This window comes from Lepidochelys kempii, chromosome 3 (assembly GCF_965140285.1).
Source record: "Lepidochelys kempii isolate rLepKem1 chromosome 3, rLepKem1.hap1, whole genome shotgun sequence".
Taxonomy (NCBI): domain Eukaryota; kingdom Metazoa; phylum Chordata; order Testudines; family Cheloniidae; genus Lepidochelys; species Lepidochelys kempii.
The window spans coordinates 160,240,640-160,265,295 of NC_136382.1; positions in this window are offsets into that span (position 1 = coordinate 160,240,640).

Consider the following 24,656-nt stretch of genomic DNA (forward strand, 5'->3'; position numbering starts at 1 on the left):
AATCCCTTGCCCCAGCCCTGGGCCCCCCTCCTGCACCCAAACTCTCTCCTGGAGCCCGCACCCGAAACTTCCTCCCACACCCCAACCTCCTGCCCCAGCTCGGACCTCCCATCCACACTCTGAACTCCTTGGCCCCAGCCCAGAGCCCCCTCCTGTATCCCAAACCCTTCATCACCAGCCCCAGTCCAGAACCCACATCCCCAGCTGGAGCTGTCACTCCCGCCCCCATACCGCCACCCTCTCCTGCACCCCAAACCCCTCATCCCTGGACCCACCCCAGAGCCTGCAACCCGAGCCCTCACCCCATCCCGCACCCCAACCCCCTGCCCCAGCCCAATGAAAATGAGCAAGTGAGTGAGGGTCAGGGAGAGCGAGCAACAGAGGGAAGGGTGATACAGTGAGCAGGGCCTCAGAGAAGGGGTGGGGCAGGGGCAGGGCAAGGGCCTTTAGGTGCTATTGGAATACAAATAACAGAACAGTATTAACCCAGTATAAGATCAGAAGCCACCCCATGGTGTATCAGTGAGGGAATGAAGAAGGAACCAAACTCCCACAAGTCTTCATGAAAAATTATGTACCTGGGAAATTAAAAAATGAACAAAAATATAGTGTATGTGACCCCAAACATGGCCTGCGCTATCTACATCCATACATGTCAGACAATATTGATGTGCAGCATTTGTGTAACACATTCTCTTTGAATACAACTTGGTTAATCAAGCTGATTTATTGCTCCTGTAAACCTGTTATATTTAAGCCTCTATGCCAAGTGTAAGGTATCTCTTCTTCTCACAAACCCATGGAGTAATTTGATCCTTATATTATCTATAAAATTTAAGCAAGTGGTGAAACACCTGCTTCTCTAACATAGGATCCCAATCAAGCTAGATCCGTGGGCCAGATTCTCCTCTTATTTACATTGGTGTAAATCCCTTACTGTCGGTAGAGTTACAGAATCAAGCCCAATACAGTGACAATTCTCTAGTAGCAAGCACACTTTCCCATATGTCTTTTTACTACATTGCCCCTTAACTCCTGCCTTCAGGTAGATGTTCAGTTGTTTCAATGGACCTGGTTCTGATCTCACACCAGTGGGATTCAGGAGTAACTACACTGAATTCAGTGGAGTTACACAGATATAAAATCAGTGTGAGATCAGAATCAGGAGTTCAACCAATGTCAAGTCAGTATAGGTAAGAGGATAATCATGCCCAATATATGGTATATCTAAAGCTACTACAATGGCTAACGCTAAAAAAAGGATCATTTTGGGCAATCACTGTGGACCATATCCAGAGAACCCTATTCTGTTTTTACTCAGTTTTTCACAGGCAAAATTCCCATAAAGATTTCAGGATTAGGCCCTATGATTCCATGGACTTTCCAACTCAGACACATGTATGAAAATAAAGCAAGTTCAGGACAGGTTATACTTGGCTCTAATTAACACTCCTACAAGTTTCAGCGCTATTTATCTGCACGCAAGTGTCACTCAAAATGATGAGTCATTCTTTCCTGCCTCTGAAAAGGTCTAAGAAAATCAGTGAAATATTTCTAATCTGATCTTTCTAAAAGTCCACCTCACTGGTCAATAAGAGTAAGGACTGAATATCCCAACTCTGATCAGAGCCAAGTATGGAAAGAAAGATTTGATTCATCTGTTATACTCAATGATCAAGAAAGCAAAGATCAATAAAAACTGAATTCCACTGACTAGTGGTTTGTGGGCCTTACACCGACTTCAGTATGTTTGTACTGACTGGACCCTGGATATCCTCCTTTTTGGATCACTGGGTAGTGCTGTTGCTTAAGGACTGCAGAGGCCTAAAACTACCATTCAGCAGGTCTGATTGCAGATGGGAGGTTCCATTACCAGATTAAGTCTTTCCTTTGTGCTGACAGACAGAGCTATATCCATCTATGGAATGTGGGGATAGTGCCTGGTTGTGGGTTTAGAGATAACTTGTTTCAAAACTAGGGCAAGAGAGCAGTTCTGCTGGGAATCAGGACTCACCTGAATGTATTACATTCATGGTGACTGCACCCCATAAATTCAGATTCAGTAGTCAGAGGGTGATTGGCACCTTACAAAGAATGTCATGATGGGTGTACTTCATTTCCAATATTTGTCTGGTTTTAATGATTCACAGTGATTTCCTATTTTTCAGACGCTTGTGTTTTTAGAATAAGGATTTTTCATCTGACAATGTTGATACAGGGCCTGATCCTCCACTTCATTACAGCAGATTTATGCCACTGTGACACTACTGTAGTCAAGCAGTATCAAATTGCCTAGCATGTATGTGTACCATTACCCCTTGCAAAATGGAATCAGAACTGTTCAACTGTATCATAGGCCCCATACTTCTAACAGCTAATGGAGATTCTCTTAGCTCAAGTGACAGGGGGCTGTGCTTTTAGAAAAGATTTGTGTTTCTTCCAGATACTACTGAAAAGTTTTGAGTAGCTATGGTCAGCATAGCAACAGCCATGATATTCCAGGTGACAGACTTGTTGCAATACATATTTATAATTTTAGGTTCCCAATCCTGCATTTAGTCAATGGTATTTTTCAGGAGCAAAATTATACATGTGCTTAAAGTATTTGTAAGATCAAGGCCTTAATTCCAATTTAACAAAGCTGGTATTTTTCCTTGGAATATTTCCTACTCATGAGGGTCTGCCTCCAATTCCATGCCCTAACCACTAGTCCACACTTCTTTTTCACAGAAACAGCATTTCTATTTGTTAAAACTCTAAGGTAAAGTGTTAATATTTAAAGAAAACTGTAGCCAAATTTAGGTATTTCTAGAGAAACAATACTTGGAGCATAGTGATTTCTATTGTCATCTGCACATATATAGTGCTAACATATATTGATAGGTAACAAGAGGACTGGCAATATATTGTCTCTCTCTCTCTCTCTCTGTGACTGATTACTCACATTATGCATGAGTAATATGGCCATCCCAAATTCAATAAAGCCTTCATACCATACCATGGTGTCATGTATCCTCCCTGTGTTCTTTTTTCAGAGACAATAGTATAAAGGTTTCATTAGCATATATTTGAGATGACTACATTACTCATGCGAGGCAAAGACTCAAATGAGTTATGCAACTCATCCCAAACAAATGCTAATAACACCTCCATGTCATACCACTCCTTGTGTGTATGCCACAGGCTTTACAGAACTTTTAAAAACACATTTAAAAATTCTAATATTTCTAAGTCTTCTCTTGGTAAAAATCAGGTTGGTCTTAGTACCAAGAGTCCAACTGTATGGGTGGAAGAAGAAAAAGGGAGTTATTTAAGAGTAGGAACATGTGGAAAGGCTCTAAATTAGCTTTTCTGTACGTCGGAAGGTTATGATAAAAAGGTCCAATTTCTCATGGCCTCCCAGGCTACAGAGGGAACTGTATTCTACTGGAAAGGATGATCCCAGATTCCCAGCAGCATAAGTGCCATTTCCCTGACAGCTTGAGTGATCAGACCTTAAAATTATTGCACCATGACTCCATATTTCCCATCCTGTGCCTTAGACCAGAGTAAATTTGGAGAGGGCTTCGATTTGGGGATGGGGGAAGAAATATTTTTACGACAGGTAGTTTTAATTTTTTTTTAAAAAACAGCAATTCCAAAGCTGCTGAGAGGTAGAAGTAGTTCCAGGATTGATGGATAAGAGGGCAGACTGCGGATGAGATGGTCAAAGGGGCAAGGTATCACCTCCATATTATATATATATATATGCGACAAATTTCTTTCTAGTTTTCAATAATGTATATTACTTTGGTCATAAGTACTAGAACTCTTAGCTGTTTGTTTGCTTTCAAATGTTAGCACACAGACACTTCCTTTACCATCCTGATATTTCAAATAGAGAGAAGAGGCCAGGAAACAGGGCGGGGGGGGGGGGGGGGGGTAAATATATCACAGGAAATGGAGCAGAGACTAACAAAAGTAGAGACAGACAAAGTGAGAGTCAGAGAAATGGTGTCAAGTGGATGGGAACAGAAAAAGAGGGACCATGGGTGAGACAGAAGAGAGGAGAAAGGGAGAATTACAAAAAGATGCTGTTAAAGGGGATAAAGAAGGTGGGCAGACAAATGTGTAAGACAGAAGCATCTCTCTCAATCTGCCAAGGCCTCAGTGTGGGGCACAATGGGTGAAGACTAAGGAAGGACACAAAAATTACACATGTAAGAAACTTAAAATGCTGTGGGATTCCTTTCTTTAGTGTAGCTAGCTCTTGTTATGACCTCATGATTTTTTATTTTTGATGTAAATAATTTTCAGCAATGAAAGCTGGAGAGACATCGAATTTGTGTGGAATGTAGGTAAATTTTGAACTAAAATGAAGGACCTTTAGGTTCCATGCATTGAGGTACTGTTAAGAAACTTCTGGTCCCAGAAAAGAAGGATGATCTTGTGGCTAATATACTGAATTGGCACAGAAGAGATCAGAGTGCAATTCCTAGTTCTGCCACAGCCTGGGTGACCTCGGGCAGATCACACAAAACTTAATTCAGGAAAGCACTTTAGCCTTTGAGTAATCGCTGAATTCAAATGGGACTACTCATGTACTTTAAGAAATAATTGCCACATCATCAAATAACTAATCTCAGGGTCTCAATTCCTCAAAATGGGGATAATAGCTTCCTTTCTGTGCAGTTCTGTTTATATTGTAAAATGTTTGTCTCTTACTATGTGTCTGTACAGGGCCTAATACAATAGGATCTGGATCTTAATTGGAGCCTCCAAGTGCTTCTGTAATATAAATTGTGGTCAGGGTTATAAACGGTTATAGCCCTGTTACAGGGCAGGGATCAGTATCCATACTGGCATGATATAGGCCCATAACAGAGCCTTGTTGTGTTGTTGATAATTTTTCACCCTGCACTAGCAGATCAACAATTACGTCCACACCATCCCCTTATAGTTCTGTGACAAGATGCTTTGGTACACCTCAGTCCCTTAAGGCATTCTGAAAGGAAAGTCACTTAGATATGTTTACCAAAAGAGAAGACCAATATGCTGAGTTTTGCACTTTCGCTATCAGCTTGGATCTGTCAGAAACCTTGACTTACATCCAAAACTAAAAGTAATCTTGCCTATTGAAATCCAGACAGCACTACTTCAACTGATCTCATGAGATACTCTTTTGTTTGATGGCCTTAACCAAATTTTTTGGACCTATACAAGTTCTTAACTAGTTTGGGGTTTACTGTGACTATACTGTTAACCCAGTACATTGATGTCTGAATTCATACAACATCTAATTTTACCATCCTATCTAAGTCATCTTTTAATGTATTACTCAATGCTAATGAGACTATGTGGTGCATGTACTTTGCTGGCACAGTAGAGCTATACTAATGTGATGTATTATACTCTTAATGCAGTCCATTGTGTTAAACAGCTCAGATTATTTAAGAATATATTTTGTTCAGTATACCAGGTATATACCCATTTGATTATCTGCCTTTGAGGACTACTTAATTTTAGCATGAATAGGATTTTTTGCTCTACTATTTCAAACTTGCCTGCCCTTATTCCAACATGCCAGTATGTGATCATAGGTTCATATTGTGTATGCCAATTAAAAATAGTTGTTACATTTTTAAAATTGGGCAATCACTAATCTTTTTGAATACTGTTGGTGTGGTTGTGTTGCACTCATCATCAGGATCTATTGTGAAATTTAGATTCTGTTCATTTATCCCCACTACCAACCAAATCTGTTGTAAGCCCTTGCTCTTTAACCTTTCTAATGTATAGATCTACACACAGTTTTTGTATGGCTATAGTTAAAGCAGTAAAACACTCTCATGTGGGTGCAGTTGTACTGGCAGAATTTATCCCCATATATGTATGGGAATAAGGTAAATTGATGTAAGCACCTTCACATGACCACATCAGTACCAATTTATCTATTTTGGTATCAAATCACCTGCTAACTGAAATTTAAAATTGTACAAAAACTATTTAGACCAGGTCCAAGAGACCCACTGAAAAACTCAGTTTCTGTAGCAGAGCTTCGTCCTTTAGCTATGAATTACTGAATGAAGTTTGCTTTTGTATTCCTTTTCAATTTCTTCTAAGGATGCACAATAGTTGCATGAATGACACTGCATCCTTGTGCTGGACACCTTTGCCGCATGCTCTGATTGCCTCCACCTTGACTACAAATAAGTCCAAACTTTACCATTTGTTTGCCAGTGTAGTTTGTTTTAATGCTGGCTTAAGCATTTTTAATTATATGTACTTGATTGCTTTCATTTCTTGCTGAACACTTTAGTTAGGAATCGCAGTTTTCACTAGTTCTGCAAATACCCATTGTTTGCAAAGTCTAGTGCATTTTTCACAATAATGTTACTCTGAGTATTAGTTATCTCAGATAATTTGGTATCTACTTAGTCCAGCTGTTCACATTCTCACAATTTAGCTTTATTATGCAGATCTATAAAATAATGGTCAATGGTTTGTCGTGGCAGCTGGCTTCTTGTAGGCCATTGGGCCTTTTACAAGTGACATTCTTGAGAGATTTAAAACTATTCTTGAATGACTATTTAATACTTCATAGTCCCCTTTGGGTTCCTGCTGAACTGCACAGTAGTACTCTGATCGCTCACACGCATCCACGTGTAGCAGTGTGGAGGATAACTTTTCCAATATCGCTTGCTTCCAGGGAAGTTTGAAAGCACTGCAGCCACCTTCAATAGTTGTCTGCTGGGTGCCTTTCCAGATTAAGGCAGCTTCATTTGTTCCATTTTTGCAGGGATATTAATTAACTTCTGACACTCTGTAATAAGGTGACACACAAGCACCTGACCTTTTCTCCCCGCCATGAATAGTGTTTGCAGGACCAAACCCTAATAAATTAATTACAATATACAGATCTAGGTTTTCATAAGGTCACTTCTCTCCAGTCCCTACCCTGCCAGTTCATAGCTGGATAACCTTTAAGGCCCTCCAGTTCCCGTTTTTATTTTGTTTAAAATTTCAGTGTTTAGTACAAAATTTAAAAATGGGTGAAAAAAAAATCAGTCTACAAAATTAACTTCAGTTTTCCAAGTAACTATTGGGGTGTAGGAATACGGGGGGGGGGGGGGGAGAGAAAAGTAAAAGTAGTGAAAATAAAAGCAGTTTAATGCTGGGTGTGTGTGTCTGTGTGTGTTTAAAACACACACACACACAGTTCATGGTGGTGATGCTTTGATATAAGGGGCTTCAGTCTAAATTTCTAAGTCTTGGGTAGTGTAGGCTTACAGCAGTTGTTTTGCTAGTGTCTTTTCCTAGGCTTTTTCTCCTGCCATCTTGGATGTAGCTGAATTTAGAAAATATTCCTTCCAAAGCAGCTCAGCCAAGAGGGACATTGAGGATGTGGGAAGTAGTGTGGCTCATAAACACATCTACCTACTGTAATGTGTTTAGGGTGGCCACTCATGAATCCTTGAAATACCTGACATTCTGGTACTTCCAAGAACAGTGTGGGCCTGCCCCTGCCTGCATGAGCTGCAAGTGCAGAGTGGTGTGCTCTTCAAAATGGCATCCCCCAGGCAATACTGGACAAAAACCATGTCCAGTTTTGTCTCAGGACTAGAGGAGAGAAACCATAGAAAACAGGACTGTTCATTTTAAAACCAGATGAATGGCCTAACTATATTCGGTTTTCTTAACATAATCAGTATTTTCATCTACTTGCGTGGTCCAAAATTTGGGCAAAAATTGGTAAAACAGCTATTTACAAAACCATTCCTTGGTTTTACAAAGTCACTGAAACAAAGGGTCTTGGTAATCCTAGATCAGGGGTAGGCAACCTATAGCACACGAGCTGATTTTCAGTGGCACTCACACTGCCTGGGTCCTGGCCACCGGTCCCTGGGGCTTCGCTGCTGGCCTGGGGTTCTGGCTGCTGCTAGCCTGGGGTGCTCTGCTGCTGGCCCCAGCTGTGGCAGCAAGATGTGAAGACAGGGGTAGTGAGGGGGTGCAGCTCAGCACTCCCACCTTAAAAATTGTTCCAGCACCACTGTACTGGGATATTTTTAAGTCCTGATTTGCTGCTTACATCACTATCACACCACGTGGAACAGCACACTGTGTTTGATGTTGAGATTAGAATGTACATGCAAGAATGGGAATCCGAATTTTCTGACAGATTTCAAGCGATTTGGCCCAATGTTTTCTTTTCTAATTAAACCTGAAAAGTTCAACAAAAGTGACTTGGATTTGTCTGTATTCCAGTGGATGGGTGTTGAAGATTACGAAATGCAGCTCATTCAGTTAAAAAGCTCAGAATTGTGGGCAAACTTTGGAGATCTGCAGAGTGCTACCAAGAAAGATCATGGGGCCTCTATTCTGACCTGCTGGACGTCCCTGCCAGTGAAATTTAACTGTTTGAAGAAAATTGCTTTTGCAATGCTTTCAGCATTTGGATCCACATACCTGTGTGAACAGGTATTTTCACACATGAAATCTGTCCCTCTTGGAGCCGGTTAACAACTGATCACTCAGAAGCCTGTGTGCAGCTTAAAGTATCCAAATACATGCCAGACATTGGAAAACTCAGCAAGGAAAAGCAAGGGCAAGGATCACACTAAACTGATAAGATCTGCATTTTAATTAAATTTTAAATGAAGCTTCTTAAACATTTTAAAAACCTTATTTACTTTACATACAATAGTTTAGTTATATAATATAGACTTATAGAAAGAGACCTTCTAAAAACATTACAATGTATTACTGGCACGCGAAACCTTAAATTAGAGTGAATAAATGAAGACTTGGCACACCAGTTCTGAAAGGTTGCTGATCCCTGGTCTAGAATAACTGGAGATAAAGAAGTTCATGTCATTGTTGGAGGGGCAGGGACTCAATTCAACATCTGGGCAACAGAGGGCCCAGAGTCACCCCAAGTGACCAGGAAAAAAAAAAAAGTGATAATCAAGCTCAAGGAGAGACATAAGAGGCTGGTAGCTGTGAGCAGCAGCCTGGGAGATGGCTGCTAAGGAAAGGCCAGGTTTACTGCCTACAAGTAGTAAATGTGAGGCATTTGCTGCAGCTGGATAATAAAAGGACAAAGCTGACCATTCCCCCTGCCCCCAACTAGGAATGAACAGTTACCTTTGTACCCCTCTATTGGGCTCCCCCCCAGCTACGAAGAACTGTTTGTCTTTAACCACCCAATCCTTTGTACTGAGGATATTTGCATCTTCTCCTTTCTGACAGCATTTTACTTAGTGTGAGAGAGTGCTGGGAACCCACCAGGGGCTCAACAGTATGCTGTCCTACCATTTGGAACACCTACCTTGCTTGCCTCTACACTTGTAATACACCTAGCATTCTAATATATCTTAACTAGGAGCAGTATACCATAGCACTCAATGACATCCTACACTCTCAAGTAGAACCATCTGCAGGATGAAATCCGATGGCTTTTTATCACCATAGGGCAGCATTACACAAGGTTAATGGCAGGAAGTGGAGGAGAATACTGTATCCATTGAAATTACAGAGGTTATTTAGATAGAGTGTAGATGGAATGTAATTACCCAAAATTAATTTTTATAGTGTCCTGGCCAAGTTCAAACACCCCTGTTTTTGTAAGAAGCATCATAGGATCTTTACTGAGAAGTGGTCAAGACCACAATTTGATGTCTCATCCAAAAGGTGAGACGCCCCCTTTGACTCCTTTGAAGCATTACATCAATGACAGATGCAGGCATGGCATGTATTGAGAGTCTAAAGTACTGTTAGCTTGTGACAAGGGCTGGGAATCACACAAACACAGTCTGCTTGAAAGCTGCTTTTTGGAAGACGACAAACCTCTTAAAAGTGGTGTTTGCTCTCAGTCCATGTTTCATCTTTTGGAGACTACAAATATATCTTTGCCAAGTAAATGAATGCTTAGAATCTGGAAAATGCCATCATTCTGATACTCCTTTCTTTTCAATCACCTTGGTTTTTGTTTGCTTCTTATGAGCTATGGGTGGCAAAGAAAAGCCAGCATGTACACACACAAACTTAATTTATCATGCATGTTTGACCACTTCATTTGCACTCTGCTCACTAATCCATCTCACTAGGACTTATTCTAACATTCCAAACCCCTGAGCAGCTTGTCAGTCAGTCACCATTTACAAAAAAAAAAACCAAAAAAAAAAAACCACACACACACACACCACAACACCCCTCAAATGTAGAATCCCACAACAAAAAACAAACACGCAAAAGGATTACAGGCCCAGACAGGCAATATTCAGCCCTGCACAGGTGACAAGAAGTCTGGATATTTTTTGGCCTTGCAGGTCTACAAGTGAGAGCTGTACACTTTTGGGAAGAAAAAAAAGGGGGGGCGTGGATTCAGTTTTCCAGCTGGACAAGGGACATTACAGGGCTAGCTACAAGTGCTCAAGATAGCGCTTTTAAACATGAAAATGTCAAAACTCTAAAGTATTCTATTTTAGGTGGTTTTTTACTGGTGTCTTAGGTGTATTGTTTTACTTTTCCGCTCCTCAGTCTGAAAAGCCTTAATGCTCTTCACTTACCATTAACAGTGGAGGAGCATAGAAATTAGTTTCATCTTGCATTTCTAAAATATCTGTCTATGAACTATGTGACTATATAGAATAGTCGACTGGCTGAGATGCCACCAGTGCTGATAAAAATATTTATTCCACACCATCATGTATTCTGTTTGTACATCTATCATAGCTAGAGCTGTTGTGATAGCTGTTAATGTTACCCAGCACTCTTCCTCGGAACTCCATTTTCAGCTGTTTATAACTTTGTCAATTATCTTTTGGACAGAAGTCTGGTGCATTTGTTCTTCAAAATATTACTTCTGGTTTGAGAAGTCTGAGTGTATGCGTCTATATTACAGCACAAATGGACACAAATCAGATGTCAAGAATTATAACATTCATAAACCAGTCGGAGAACACTTCAATCTCTCTGGTCACGCGATCACAGACATGAAGGTCGCTATCTTAAAACAAAAAAACTTCAAATCCAGACTCCAGTGAGAAACTGCTGAATTGGAATTCATTTGCAAATTGGATACTATTAATTTAGGCTTAAATAGAGACTTGGAGTGGCTAAGTCATTATGCAAGGTAGCCTGTTTCCTCTTGTTTTTTCCTACCCCCCCCCCCAGATGTTCTGGTTTAACTTGGATTTTAACTTGAAGAGTGGTCAGTTTGGATGAGCTATTACCAGCAGGAGAGTGAGTTTGTGTGTGTATGGGGGTGGGGGGGGATGTGAGAACCTGGATTTATGCAGGAAATAGCCCAGCTTGATTGTCATACACATTGTGTAAAGAGTTGTCACTTTGGATGGGCTATCACCAGCAGGAGAGTGAATTTGTGTGGGGGGGTGGAGGGTGAGAAAACCTGGATTTGTGCTGGAAATCACTTTAGATAAGCTATTACCAGCAGGACAGTGGGGTGGGAATAGGTATTGTTTCATATTCTCTGTGTATATATAAAGCCTGCTGCAGTTTCCACGATATGCATCTGAGGAAGTGAGCTGTAGCTCACGAAAGCTTATGCTCTAATAAATTGGTTAGTCTCTAAGGTGCCACAAGTCCTCCTTTTCTTTTTGCGAATACAGACTAACACGGCTGTTACTCTGAAATCTGAGCTCTGCTATAGTTAAGGTTGAGCAGTGCTTTCTGTTTAGAGGTCTACTCTCCTAAGTGCTTAAAAAAAAAAAAAAAAAGCCTACGTACTCACTGGAATTGTCTTGAAATTTGCTATGTCTCTTTGGGGGTGCAGGATAGTGTTAGTTGTCCAAATTTGGGATCACTTGATCAAGCCCCCTAAAACAAAAACAACCCCCTCCCCTCACACACCTGGTTCTTGTCGTCCCAGTTACTGAGAAAACTGCACTTTTGGGTCCTCCCCTTGATGGCACCACACAATGCTTAGGGATCTGGTTATCACCTCTCTTTGGGTGGGAACCTGTGTTCCGCTCTCTCCCCACAGACTGAGGATTTAGGCTGTGATTCCTCCTGCAATTCACTGTGATCACCTTAACAAGCCTAAGTTGCTTAAGCAGTTGTACATAGGATGTCCTGCAGTTTGATTACGGAGCCAGCCAGCCTGTCCTTTCCACACTGCCACTAGGTGGGCCACACCATCCCTGCTTAGGCACACCTCCTCAGGTATGCCCTGGACACATTCACTGGATTGCCCTCCACCCTGGCCCACTCCCCACTACTGTACCCAGCCCTACTCCATTGCAAGCATTTCCCTGAAGTCCTCACTCCCTGCTATACAAACATTTCTATTGCTGATACTTTCCCCCCCCCCCGCCCATTCCTATAACCCAACTCACATGCAGACCCTGGAGCAAAGGCCTCCTAGGAGTATGTCTACTGTGCATTGTAAAACCCAGGTGCAGACTCAGGTTTGAGCCCAAATCCCCACACCATCCACATACACCTTTCTGATTTGTCAGCTAACCCTCGGGGCCCACCTGGGGTAGTGGGCCTGAGCCCAAGACATTCAGGGACTCAGGTCCAAGCCCTGTCATTTTGCAGTGTGGACACAGCTCAAGCTTGGAGTCCCAGACTTGTCAGGGGATTCCACCAGTGCTACTCCTACAATCCTGTTTCTCATCCCTTCTAAACTAAAACTTAATTCTCAGGAACTGGAAGCAACTCCCACCTGGTTCTAGTATAGTTGCTCTACCACTCAATGCTGACCACTCATCTGGAAACTCATTTAACAGTCTCCTTTGTTAGCTATGGCCACTGATGGGAAGAAGCCCCGCAACAAGTGCACTGCTTGCTGGCCAGAGGAACAGAGTCAAATTCTGGTAAGTCTCTGGTGAAAAGCAACCAAGAGCTTCAACTTCAGTAGGAGTGCAAGAGATCATGTGTACAAAGGAATCTTGAAGAAGTTTGTAGCACTAGGGATCCACCAGACTGCCATCAGTGAGGAGCGAATGAAGTGGCTTAAAACTGACTAGTGCAATGGGAGGAACAGTAACTGCACATCTGAAAATACATCTTCTGCCTCCCTCGTGTACAAGCAGTTTGACCAGATTCAGGGAGATTCAGCAGCCACATTACAAATACTATTTAATATGACAGTCTGCTAAGCAGGCATGGCACCCTAATAACACTGAGTTACCAGAGCCACCAGAGAGCCAGCAGCCATCGGCTGAAACCTGGGACGTGAGCCTAGTTTTCATGCCACCAGAGCAGCTACAGCACATCCTGGGACCATACCTGGAGGAGCTGTTTGGGTTGGCTCCCCAAGAGCAACCAGCAGCAGAAGCACAGGAGGCAAAAGCAGCATCAGAGGCAGGTATGTTTTGCCTCCATATTGGTTCTTAATATACAAATGGGAGAAATTTCTGGTTTATGACCAATGAAATTATTATTATAACCCAGGGATTGTAGCACATTTCTGTTACTGGTGAAACTCATTCCCTTATGTCTCCAACCTAAAGCATTATTTTGTTCATTGACCTATGGATTATAACATTCTTGGCTGGTTATGGTTGTGTACTTCTCACAGGACAGGGCATACTTATTACGACCACCTCTGTAGCTCACAAGCCCTCTCCATTCAGAAGCATGCTGGTCAGTCACCAAATGCCTAGAAAGCTCTTTAGCACAGATGAATGGCCGGCCTCTGCTAACTGGGAGCAGAAGGTCACGCTACCAGTCAAGAATCTCCAGAACTCTAGTGTTCTCCAGTTGTTGCCCTGGCTAAGGACAGTAAAACCACAAGTAGTAAAGCATAGTGAACCTCATACCCTTATGCCCCATGCAACTCCAGGATAAAATGGTGGAGATTTATAAGTAATTTAAATTCAGTTTGTAAAGTGCATCTTCCAATGATGTCTGAAGTCTTGCTGCTGATTGAAGCTCACAGGACTGTCTGAGCAAAGAAAATTTTTTCGTTGGGTTCTATGCGTGTTCTACACAAAAGTAGCATATTTTGCCCATGAGTTGCTGTAGCCCCTCCCTGTACAGTAAATGCTATGTAATACTGTGTTTTCACTTGCCTTCGCTGGCTCTTCAACTTCTGCATGACGCATATAAGCAGCCAGGAGCCTTTGGATGCCAGCTTTGGTGCAGTGGGGCATGGAGGAAATAGGTCCAAAATGAAGTAACAGCTAAGATCCTGTGGAAGGCCAACCCTCAGCTGGAATTCCAGAGAAAGAAAGAAAAGAGTTTGGCAGCACAGGTTTTGGAGCAAGAATGCAGGCTGAGGGAAGAAGATAGAATGCAGCAGAAAAAGACTTTGAAAGAATGCCCGTGCTTATGGCAGCAAGATTGCAGCTGCCAGCTGCAACTCATGCTCATGCCCTGAATCCCCTCAATGCTAGCATGTCCTATAGCTCATGCACACTTGTGACACAGACCACCCAGCCAAAGTAGTTGGACTCACCAAATGTACCTCCTGCAGTGGCCCACATTCCAACACACACACTAGAATGGCCAAAGAACAGAGAGACAGTGGACTCCCAGATATAATTAGTTATTGAGTGGCACTGAATAGAGCATGAGTGTTTTGCACTGTTGTGCATTGCATTTCCTCACAACTAATATTCACTGGGTTTTGCACTTTTTGTTCTATTGTTAGTTTTGCTGGCAGCTGATCTGCCCCATCAGGTTTTTAACATGGAGAGTGTCTATTACATGACTGTTTACAAATAAAGTGTTCCATAGGGAAGGTGTCATTATCATGGTGTATTACGTGTACTTCAGAGGAACTTCCTCACAGTAATCTATAAACTGGGCTTTGACGTGCATGTTTAAACATGCATAAACCACCCCTTTAATTTCAAAGCATCACACAATTAAGATGTGTGTCTAAAGAATGTGGCCAGTTTTTATGATGTGGCTAACATTTTTCATACATACCCTCATAGTAAATCAAACTGTGTGATGAGGAACATGATGGGATTATACATAATGCATCATGTAAGTTCATAAGACCCTCCTCTGGATCTGGCCTACACCTACAGGCTGACTGTAGCACACATTACAAATACTGTTTAATTTCCTATTACATCATTCCCCTCACCCATTGGAGGAGGCAAGCCCATTAAGTGGGTGCACAAAGCATCCCTGATTTTTGTTTCACATGTGGATCCTGTCCCTGTAATGACCAGTACACACAGCCAGAAAATGCACCTGTCTAGAAGTCTAGCAGTGTATTGAGCCCATTTCTGGGGCAAGAGCTCACTTGTGCTCTGCACAACATCTGGGAGGACAAAGCAGGCAACAATAGTGCAGACTGCCATTGCTTACAGAACTGTTTGGATGCCATTGACACCAGGACTTCAATCTGCCAAATGCACATTCAACCATCACCCTACAGGTACCAAGTGTGTAGTTGAACCTTCTTTTGCCATGTTCTGTAAGGAATTCATACAGTCTATGTCTTGCAATAGACTTAGTATAGCTTACCTCTCATTAGTCGTTTCCCACTAGAGGCCACTCAGACCAACCATAAGAACTCAGGGAGTGCCAGTCTGTGTCTGCTCAATGCACTGGCTGCCTGGCTCTTCGCCCACTAGGTGCTGTGCTGCTGTTGCAGCTGAACCAGAGTCTGTTTGAGAATTTTGTTCCATGACAGGTCCTCTGAGATCAGGAGAAGGTTTCATAAGCCATGGCAAGAGGGGGTAAGCAGAGTCCCCCAGAATAATAGTGGGGCAGTGACTACATTTATAACAATGTCACTGGGTGAAAATAATACCACAGCTTGTCCATGAGGGTAAAGTTCCAATCTCCAGAACACCCTGGCATCATGCACCTTGCCACTACATCCCACATTAGTGTCTATGAACCTACCTCTCATGGTAGATGGGCCTGCATAATGAGGGTCAACTAGGGCCTGCATAAACCAAAAAAGGATACTATTCCTTATGTACTCACACGCTCCTTGTGGTGGACAAATTGAGGGCACAGGAGTCCACCAATGGCCCCACCGCAGTTTGGAAAGCCTATTTTTGCTAAGCCAGATATTATTTCAAGACATTGTTTATGCTCACTGCCTTTGGGTACATCAGTCCCGATTGCCTCACAAACTTCCACCATCACGATCCCAACAGTGGACTTGCCAACACCAAACTGCATCTCTAGGGACCTGTGATGGTCTGGCATAAGCCAGCTTCCAGATAGCTCTAGCAGCCTGCTTCTGTAGCAGCCTGGCCTCCCTCATGTGTATATGCTGATGCTAGAGGGTTGAGGCAAGCTGCTCACAAGTCTCCAGGAACATCTGCTTCTTCTTGTGAAAGTTCTGGAGCCACTGCTGCTCATCCCATGTCTGCATGATGACTTGATCCCACCAGTCTGTGCTTATGGCCCACCACCAGGAATAAGGCCCAGATAATTTCTCCCCAAGTGAATCATCACAATGTCCAGTAGATCACAAACTCGAGTCACTCATTAAACATTGCAGAGTGGGCAAAACATGATGCCAAGGCAGGTCATCTCTCCACCCAAATGAGCCTATAGTCAGCAATCCCCATGTCATGGTGTATTCCTTGCTCTCCTGCAAACTTCTACAACCTAGTAATCCAGCAATCTCCCAAAATCCACACACGTGCACTCCAGGGTTGCCAATGTCTTTTCCTTCAGTGGAAAGGGGTCCCTGTGCAGTCAGTTACAAGCCTCTACAATACAAGTCTTAGAAACCACCACATTGATCTGCTCGGAGATCAGGAAATAGCCACTTGCTACCTTCTGTTCCCCAGGGTCTAGCAAAATACACAGATTTCCTCCTCAAACAGGAAATCTAAGTCTTGCCTACCACCTACCCTTATTTCTTGCCCCCTCCACAGCTGCAATCCCTATCTGACCCTCTTACTTGTCCCCCTCCCTCCCACCCACCAACCACACAAAGTCCTCTGGCTCCAGCTCCTTCCCACCTAATAGAATAAAAAATTTTGTTTAGACCAGCTGCTGACTGTTCTGTGTTCACAGTGAACCTCTGAATAAAAAACAGAACACATTAACATAAGAGGCAACTTGTAGTAAGCAACATGAGTTATTCAATTTTTATTGCACAGGTGTACAGAGGTTTGAACTAGTGGCAGGGTGTTCACCGGGGGCAATGGCATCAGCACATTCCCTCGAACTACTCCAGCATGCATAAAGTGGCTGCACAGGAACCCTTTCAGATTTATTCTTTATTGGCAATGTGCACTGTAATCCATCCAGACTGCACGTCTATTCAAGTGAAGAAGTGAACATTTTCTTAATTACCCATTCACAATTTGGGTCCCCCAAGATTAAGAGAATGGCATGTACTACCTTGGTAAAAATTGACTGAGTCCATTTTCACCTGCATCACAGCAATACTTTGATCTCTATCTCAGTTTTTAAAAAAAAAGTCTCAAATGACCCAAAATTTGGGTCACTATCCCCACCATGCTCCCTCCTTTGAAATTTGATGTGCCTCAGGAATCTGACTAAGCATGTCAATTTTAGTAGACTTACAAAAGTCAAATCTTTAAATGAAGTTGTGATGCAACCATGTCATTATAATCCTGATTCTCTACTGTCTTGTGTGATTTTCACCTGTGTAATGTGGATTTAAAATGCTGACTGGTGTAAGCAAGTGGAGAATTCTGATCAGTGAATTATACTCCGCACAAGTGATACGAGGCAGTGGAGAACAGAGAGAGATACACTGATCTGATTTCAGGTTTGGAGCCTCTGAGTGTAACTCAATCTTGCATACATGCAGAGCCCTACTGAAAGTCAATACAGCTCTGCATGAGTGCAAGGTTTCTTGCCATACAGCTTTTATTCAGACTATGGCCAACTCCTGTAATATCTGTGTAATAAAGATATATGTGTGCATGCACACACAATTTATATACAATATATAGTCTATATTTAATATGTATTTGGTATTTATATACACTACTTATATACCAATGCACAGAAACACACATTACAGGTAGGATTGGTTGCACAGCCTATGAAGATTGCCCAATACTTGCCATTATAAGACCCTGTTTTCAATTGCTTATCATTTTACCAAAGCTGAACTGCTTAAGCTGAAATTTACCATGACAGGGGTTTGCCTCATGCTGACATTTTTGTCATTTCTGAGAACAAGGCTAGTAAAAAAATACATTGGTTTGCCAGTTTAACACACACACTAGCAACCTTTTCTCTGAGATGGTATAGTGCCCCTATGTTTTGGAGCAGAACTTAAGTTTAGCAGGGTGGCGATGGCCTGTGTGTCAAGGATATGTCTCTTGTATTTCTGTGAAAATCCACCCAAGTGTGGCCAAGTTATAAATCTTTGAAAAACTATTGCATTTCTAGCAAGTCTCTAGACATCCCTGTGGCCTGCACAGCTTCCCGCGGCTCCCATTGGCCAGGAACGGCAAACTGCGACCACTGGGAGCTGCAGGCGGCTGTGCCTGTGGACGGTCAATGTAAACAAGCTGTCTCGCAGCCCACTAGCGGATTACCCTGACAGGCTACGTGTGGCCCACGGGCCACAGGTTGTCCATCACTGACAGAGGATAACAACCTACCACTGCTATCAGTTGTCCATTAGCTGAAGTGGCAGATGTCTGCAGTAGATTTAGAAGTCCCAACCCCACGGATGACCCATAATGGATTTTTTAAAAGTTTTCTTTTTTGAAAGTTACAGTCAAAATAACCATGTTAAGAACATTGCAATCTTAATAAAGTCAAGCACTCAAAAGTTAAGAAATGGAGGACTTAAGGTTGTCCATGCAACATTAATTCAGTCCTTTGGTGCATATGCACTAAGATACAGTTTTAATTACATGATCACATTCTGTCTTTTCTACAGAACACCTGGTTCATTCAGTGAACAGGCTGGAACTGCTTTGGGAATGAATCAGCACTGTGTAGTAAAGAGAAAAGGAGTACTTGTGGCACCTTAGAGACTAACCAATTTATTTGAGCATGAGCTTTCGTGAGCTACAGCTCACTTCATCGGATGCATACCGTGGAAACTGCAGCAGACTTTATATACACACAGAGAATAAAAAACAATACCTCCTCCCACCCCACTCTCCTGCTGGTAATAGCTTATCTAAAGTGATCATCAAGTTGGGCCATTTCCAGCACAAATCCAGGTTTTCTCACCCTCCACCCCCGCACACAAATTCACTCTCCTGCTGGTGATAGCCCATCCAAAGTGACAACTCTCTACACAATGTGCATGATAATCAAGTTGGGCCATTTCCTGCACAAATCCAGGTTCTCTCACCCCCCCACCCCCATACACACACAAACTCACTCTCCTGCTGGTAATAGCTCATCCAAACTGACCACTCTCCAAGTTTAAATCCAAGTTAAACCAGAACATCTGGGGGGGGGGGGGTAGACTAACACGGCTGTTACTCTGAAACCTGTGTAGTAAAGGAGACCATCACCTGCAGCCATCATTTGTTCCAGAAGTAGGAAGATGTCAAAGGGCACACCTATCTTGCAGTGTCCATGGCTCTGCTGAAAACTGCCTCTTTCCATCCACCCCACCCAGGACCCTTAAAAAGGCCACATTCTAGACATTCAAAACTTTCCCCTTCTGGGATCCAATTTATTAAGCCCTGGAAAAGATTTTTAAAATAAAAAACTCAAACTTTCAAACTCTTCATCCAAATTTCAGCTAAGCCCAGTCCTTCCTCACTAAAGGTCTGTCCTCTTCACATTCATTACTTTTACATAGTCTCAAGTTGGGCAGAGACCCTCCTCTCTGAGGGTCTGTCTTCCTGCTCTCCCAACACTTCTTGCCTGAAGTTCAGCCTTCTCTGCTAACTTACAGCCTTGCAGAAGCCTTCTTATTCCCCGCAGCACCTGTCAACAACCAAATGCAGCTGTCTCCCCCTTTATAAGGCCCAGGTACCTTTCCTTAAGCCCAAGTGGGCAGCAGGCAATCAGTTCAGATGTATTGGACTGTAATAGGGTGCACTCACTTCTTGTGCACACCCTCTCAGATTGTCCCTACTCTGGGATAGAGCAGTGCCCCCAGGCTCCCTCCCTGGAGACAGTGTCTTCACTCTCTTGGGGCTTCCTGGCTATAGCTCTCCAGCTGTGCCACTGGAGTTCAGTTCCCCCTTTGGGGAGCCTCAATACCCAGGCCACTTCCCCCCAGTGACTAATGGGGGGTAGGGGTGGCCCAGGCCAGCCCACTACTCCAGGTCCCAGCCCAGGGACCCTGTAGATCACAGCCATCTGCTATGTACCTTTAACTATATCACATGGCTTCTCAAATTCCCAGGGCCACTTCTCCATGGCCCCAAACCATCTTCACCCTTACCTCAGGGCCTTCTCCTACTAGAGTCCCAGCAACCAGCTCAGGGCTCTTTCTCACTCTCCCTGGTTTCTAGCAGCACTGCTCTATCAGACACCCACACTCATACAGCTGCAGCAAGGCACTGAACACCCTGCTCTGGCCCTGCAGCTTTTGTTATACTAGGCTGCTGGGCCTGATTGGCTGTGTCCCACACAGCCACTGTAGGCAGTTTGGAGGACCCTCTCCACTGCCCTTTTTTGGGGCAGGGTGTGGCAGGGTCACAAGATCTCCAGCAGGGGGCCTCAGAGGGTCTGGTATACCATGTCACATGGACTCAGTGCCCTCTTAAACCTATTGAAGGTACTGAGATGAGTGGGTCTCATCAGGAGGTTCTGGAGTACCTGAAAGAGGGGCAGCAGCTTACACTTTCTATGTAGATGTGTGTCACATCTTGCCACATAAAGGACAGGTGTCAGGGGACTCTGTAAACTGTGCCAAACATATGCCCATGTTCATGTGTCCGTGAAGGAGCTGCCAACTGAGATCCCCAGTGGATCGTGGGTCCGGATGGTGTACTGGGGCTCTCCACCCTCCGCAAGTGACAGCAGGTCCCACCACTTTTGTGTTGGGGTGGGACATGAGGGCAAGGAAGTGGATGGTATGAAGCACATGCATGTAGAGATGTTCTTGGGGCATGGTTTGGAGAAGGGCCTGCTGGATGGTGCTCAGCCAGCTTAGGTGGTGCACTAGAGGTATCCGGGGTGGGGGAGAGAGGAAATCACAGGGCAGAGGCCTGATGATGAGAACTGGAGGGCTGAGGTTGAGGAGTTGGCAGGAAGTGCCCTCCAGCAGGATGTAACGATGCTGCCTCTGGTGGGACACAACTGAGAGTATCAATTCAGGACAAATTGCTTAGAGCAGCGCAGTCAGACCCAAACTGGTGGTTTTCCACCTCTCAGGCACACCACACCAGCCAAACAGAGAGGACTTTGGTTTCACCCCACTGGCTAACCATAAGTCATACAAGCAATTCCCTTAGACACTCCAGTTTCCCAGTATTACCACCAGTGCCACTTGTTATAGGGACGAATGGTTATGAAAACCAATTCCCCAGTAAAAGAAAAAAGAGATTCTCCTGATCCCAAAGGACCAAGCCCCAGACCCAGGTCAATATACAAGTCAGATCTTACTCACAAATCACACTGTTGCCAATCCTTTAGAATCTAAAATCTAAAGGTTTATTCATAAAAAGAAAGAAACACAGATGAGAGCTAAAACTGGTTAAATGGAATCAATTACATACAATAATGGTAAAGTTCTTGATTTAGGCTTGTAGTAGTGATGGGATAAACTGCAGGTTCAAATCAAGTTTCTGGAGTACATCCACAGCTGGGATGGGTCATTCAGTCCTTTGTTCAGAGCTTCAGTTTGTAGCAAGGTTCCTCCAGAAGTAAGAAGCAGGACTGAAGATAAAATGGATGGGTTTCCAGGGTCTTTTATATTCTCTGCCAGGTGGAAGGATACCCCTTTGTTCTTACTGTGGAATTCACAGCAGCAAGATGGAGTTTGGAGTCATGGGCAAGTCACATGTCCATGCATGACTCAGGCCGACACCACTGTTTACATGTTAGTTTGAATGTTCCCAGGAAAGCTCAGATGTGGATTGGCATCCCCCAAAGTCCATTGTCAGTTAAGTGTTTCTTGATTGGGCACTTACTGAGAATAGTCCTTTCTCAAGAAGCTGACCAACTGCTTAAATGAGGCTACTTGGAATCAAACACACTGAGATACAAGTACATAGCCAATATTTATAACTTCAACTACAAAATTGATACATGAATACAGATATCATAATCACAACCAGCAAATCATAACCTTTTTATAGACACCTCACATGGCAACCTTTGTAGAATATTTGCTGCAAATATATAACAGTGGCTGCAATGATGATCTATACAGTCACAGTTTATGTGAATACTGTCACACAGGACCACTCAAGATAGGTGACAAAAGCTTTCCTCTCCTGGAGCACAAAATGGTGGATGCACAGGGTAGTCAAGCTCATGCACTGGCCAAGCACCACGGGGTCCACCGGCCAAGCACCACGGGGTCCACCCAATCCCTCTAATTGTAGTCCAGGGGTCTCTGATTCTGGTGGTACTACCCAGGACTATCTTCAAGCACACCAAGGGGTACTCCACCACCTACATATGAAGATGTGCCTCTGACAGATGTATTAGCACTGGGACAGGCAGATCTAGGCCTGCCCAAAAGTTAAGGCCCACCCCCTCAACTAAGTGGGAGGAACCACTAAGCCCGAGTCACAGTTGAGTACTTGGGACAATGAAAGAGAAAACAGAAACAGGTTAAGGGTTAAAGTTATTAAGTCAAAGGTTAAAAATAAGGCAGCCAGAGGGGGACACAGAGCAGAGAACCCCGGACAGTGCCCATCACTCCTCAAAGGTGTCTAAGGAATTTGTAGACACCACCTGGGTAGGAACTCTACCCAGATATGATTGAAAAAGGGAATGGAAATAGACTCCACAGTCACAGAGTACCCCCCATCCAACTTCCTTCTTCTGGTGTGATGGATGGCCATCTTTGCCAAAGCCAGGAGAAGATGGACGAGGAGGGGTGCACAGATCAGGAAAAGCAGGGGCAAATGCAGCTATAACCTTAGTAAGAGGTTCTGGAGGAGCCAGAAGAAGGGCTGCCACCTGATATACCCTACGTAGATGTGTACTAGTGTCTCCCTCTCATCACAGGAAGGATATGTATCAGAGGAGTGCATGAACCACGTCAGGTACACGCCTGTGCTCATGGCTCAGAGGAGCCACCAACTAATATCCCTGGTGGGAAGTGAAACCAGAGTGGAGCACAGACTGGCCCACCAGGGTTCCTTGCCCTCTTCCAGTGGCAGCAGGTCCCGCCACCTGGTGTCGGTGTGGAACACGGGGGTGAGGAAGTGAATAGTATGAATGGTGAGTGCATACAGATCTTTTCCAGTCATGGTTCAGAGGTGGATCAGTTGGATGTTGTGCAGCCAGCTCAGGTGGCATGTCAGGGACAGCAGGGAGACTCACAAGGCAGGATGACAAGATCCAGAGGGCCAGCGTGAGGAATAGTCAGGGAGCACCCTCCTGCAGCACCTGCTCAAGGAAAGTTGGAGAAGCAGGAGACAAGGCTGCCCTCACCTCCTGGAGCACACAACAGGAGACATGCAGGGTGGACAGCCTCATGTGCTGATCAAGTGCCGCAGGTCTACCCAGTCCCTTTGATCGTAGTCCAGGAGATCTCTAAGTCTGCTGGTACCAGCCGGGACATCCTCTGCCACACCAAGGGGATTCCACCACCTGCACATGAAAATGATAGATATGGAGTGATAGATATGGAGTGGATGAGACAGATGATTGCAGAACGGACAGTATTGTGGTTATGGCAGCTGAATGCACCCTGGAGAATTGGAGTCCATCCCTGCCTCTGCAATGAATTCCTATGTGTTGCTAGACAAGTCACTTGAAACTAATTTTTTCAGATGTGGTCACTACTCTTATACTCCTCATTTCCTGGGACCAGATTTGCAAAACTGCTGAGCAATCACAGCTACAATTGAAGTTAATGGAACTGTGCTTTGAACACATAAAGTGCTATGTAATGATATGTACTCTGCCAAATTATATCCTAGGTATCTGTTTGGCATCCAAACTTTCTGGGAACTTTTTACTTTTATCTCTGTGTCTCGGGAGCCCATCTGTAAAATGGGGATAATAATATCCTCTCACCTCACAGGGATGTTGTGAAAATAAATTCATAGAGGTTTGTGAACACTATGATAAAGTTCATGAAAAATTAATAATTCTGCATTGAGAGCAGGGTTTGACTAGTATGTTATTAAACAATGAGGAGAAAACAAAATATTGATTAGTTGCTCATTAAGTGAGAACTGTCTATACTATGCACTGACTGCAGTAGGCTTCTGTGGAAAAAATACTATGGGATCATGTAACTAAAGATGATCTCCTAATGCATAGGCACAAGGGGGCCAAATTAGGGTTTCACTTTAACTCTGGCATTCAACTTTTCAGTGATCACTTGGCAACCTTAATAATGTTCTTTTAGCACATTTGATGTTGGGGTGTGTGTGTGTCATCTATCCATCTATCTTTGTGTGGGTGTATGTGTGTGTGTATCATCTATATATCTAAGTATGTGTGTATATATACACGTGTGTGTGTATTTACACACTCGCCTACAGATGTGCATACACCTATATATAGTCTGTCCATATGTATTACAGATCAGGACACATGTACACAGTGTGTATAGAGAGACATGCTAGGTAGGCACACCGGGCTGGGTGGGAGGCAGCTAGACAGGTGCGTGGCAGAGCCCCCTCTGGGTCTGT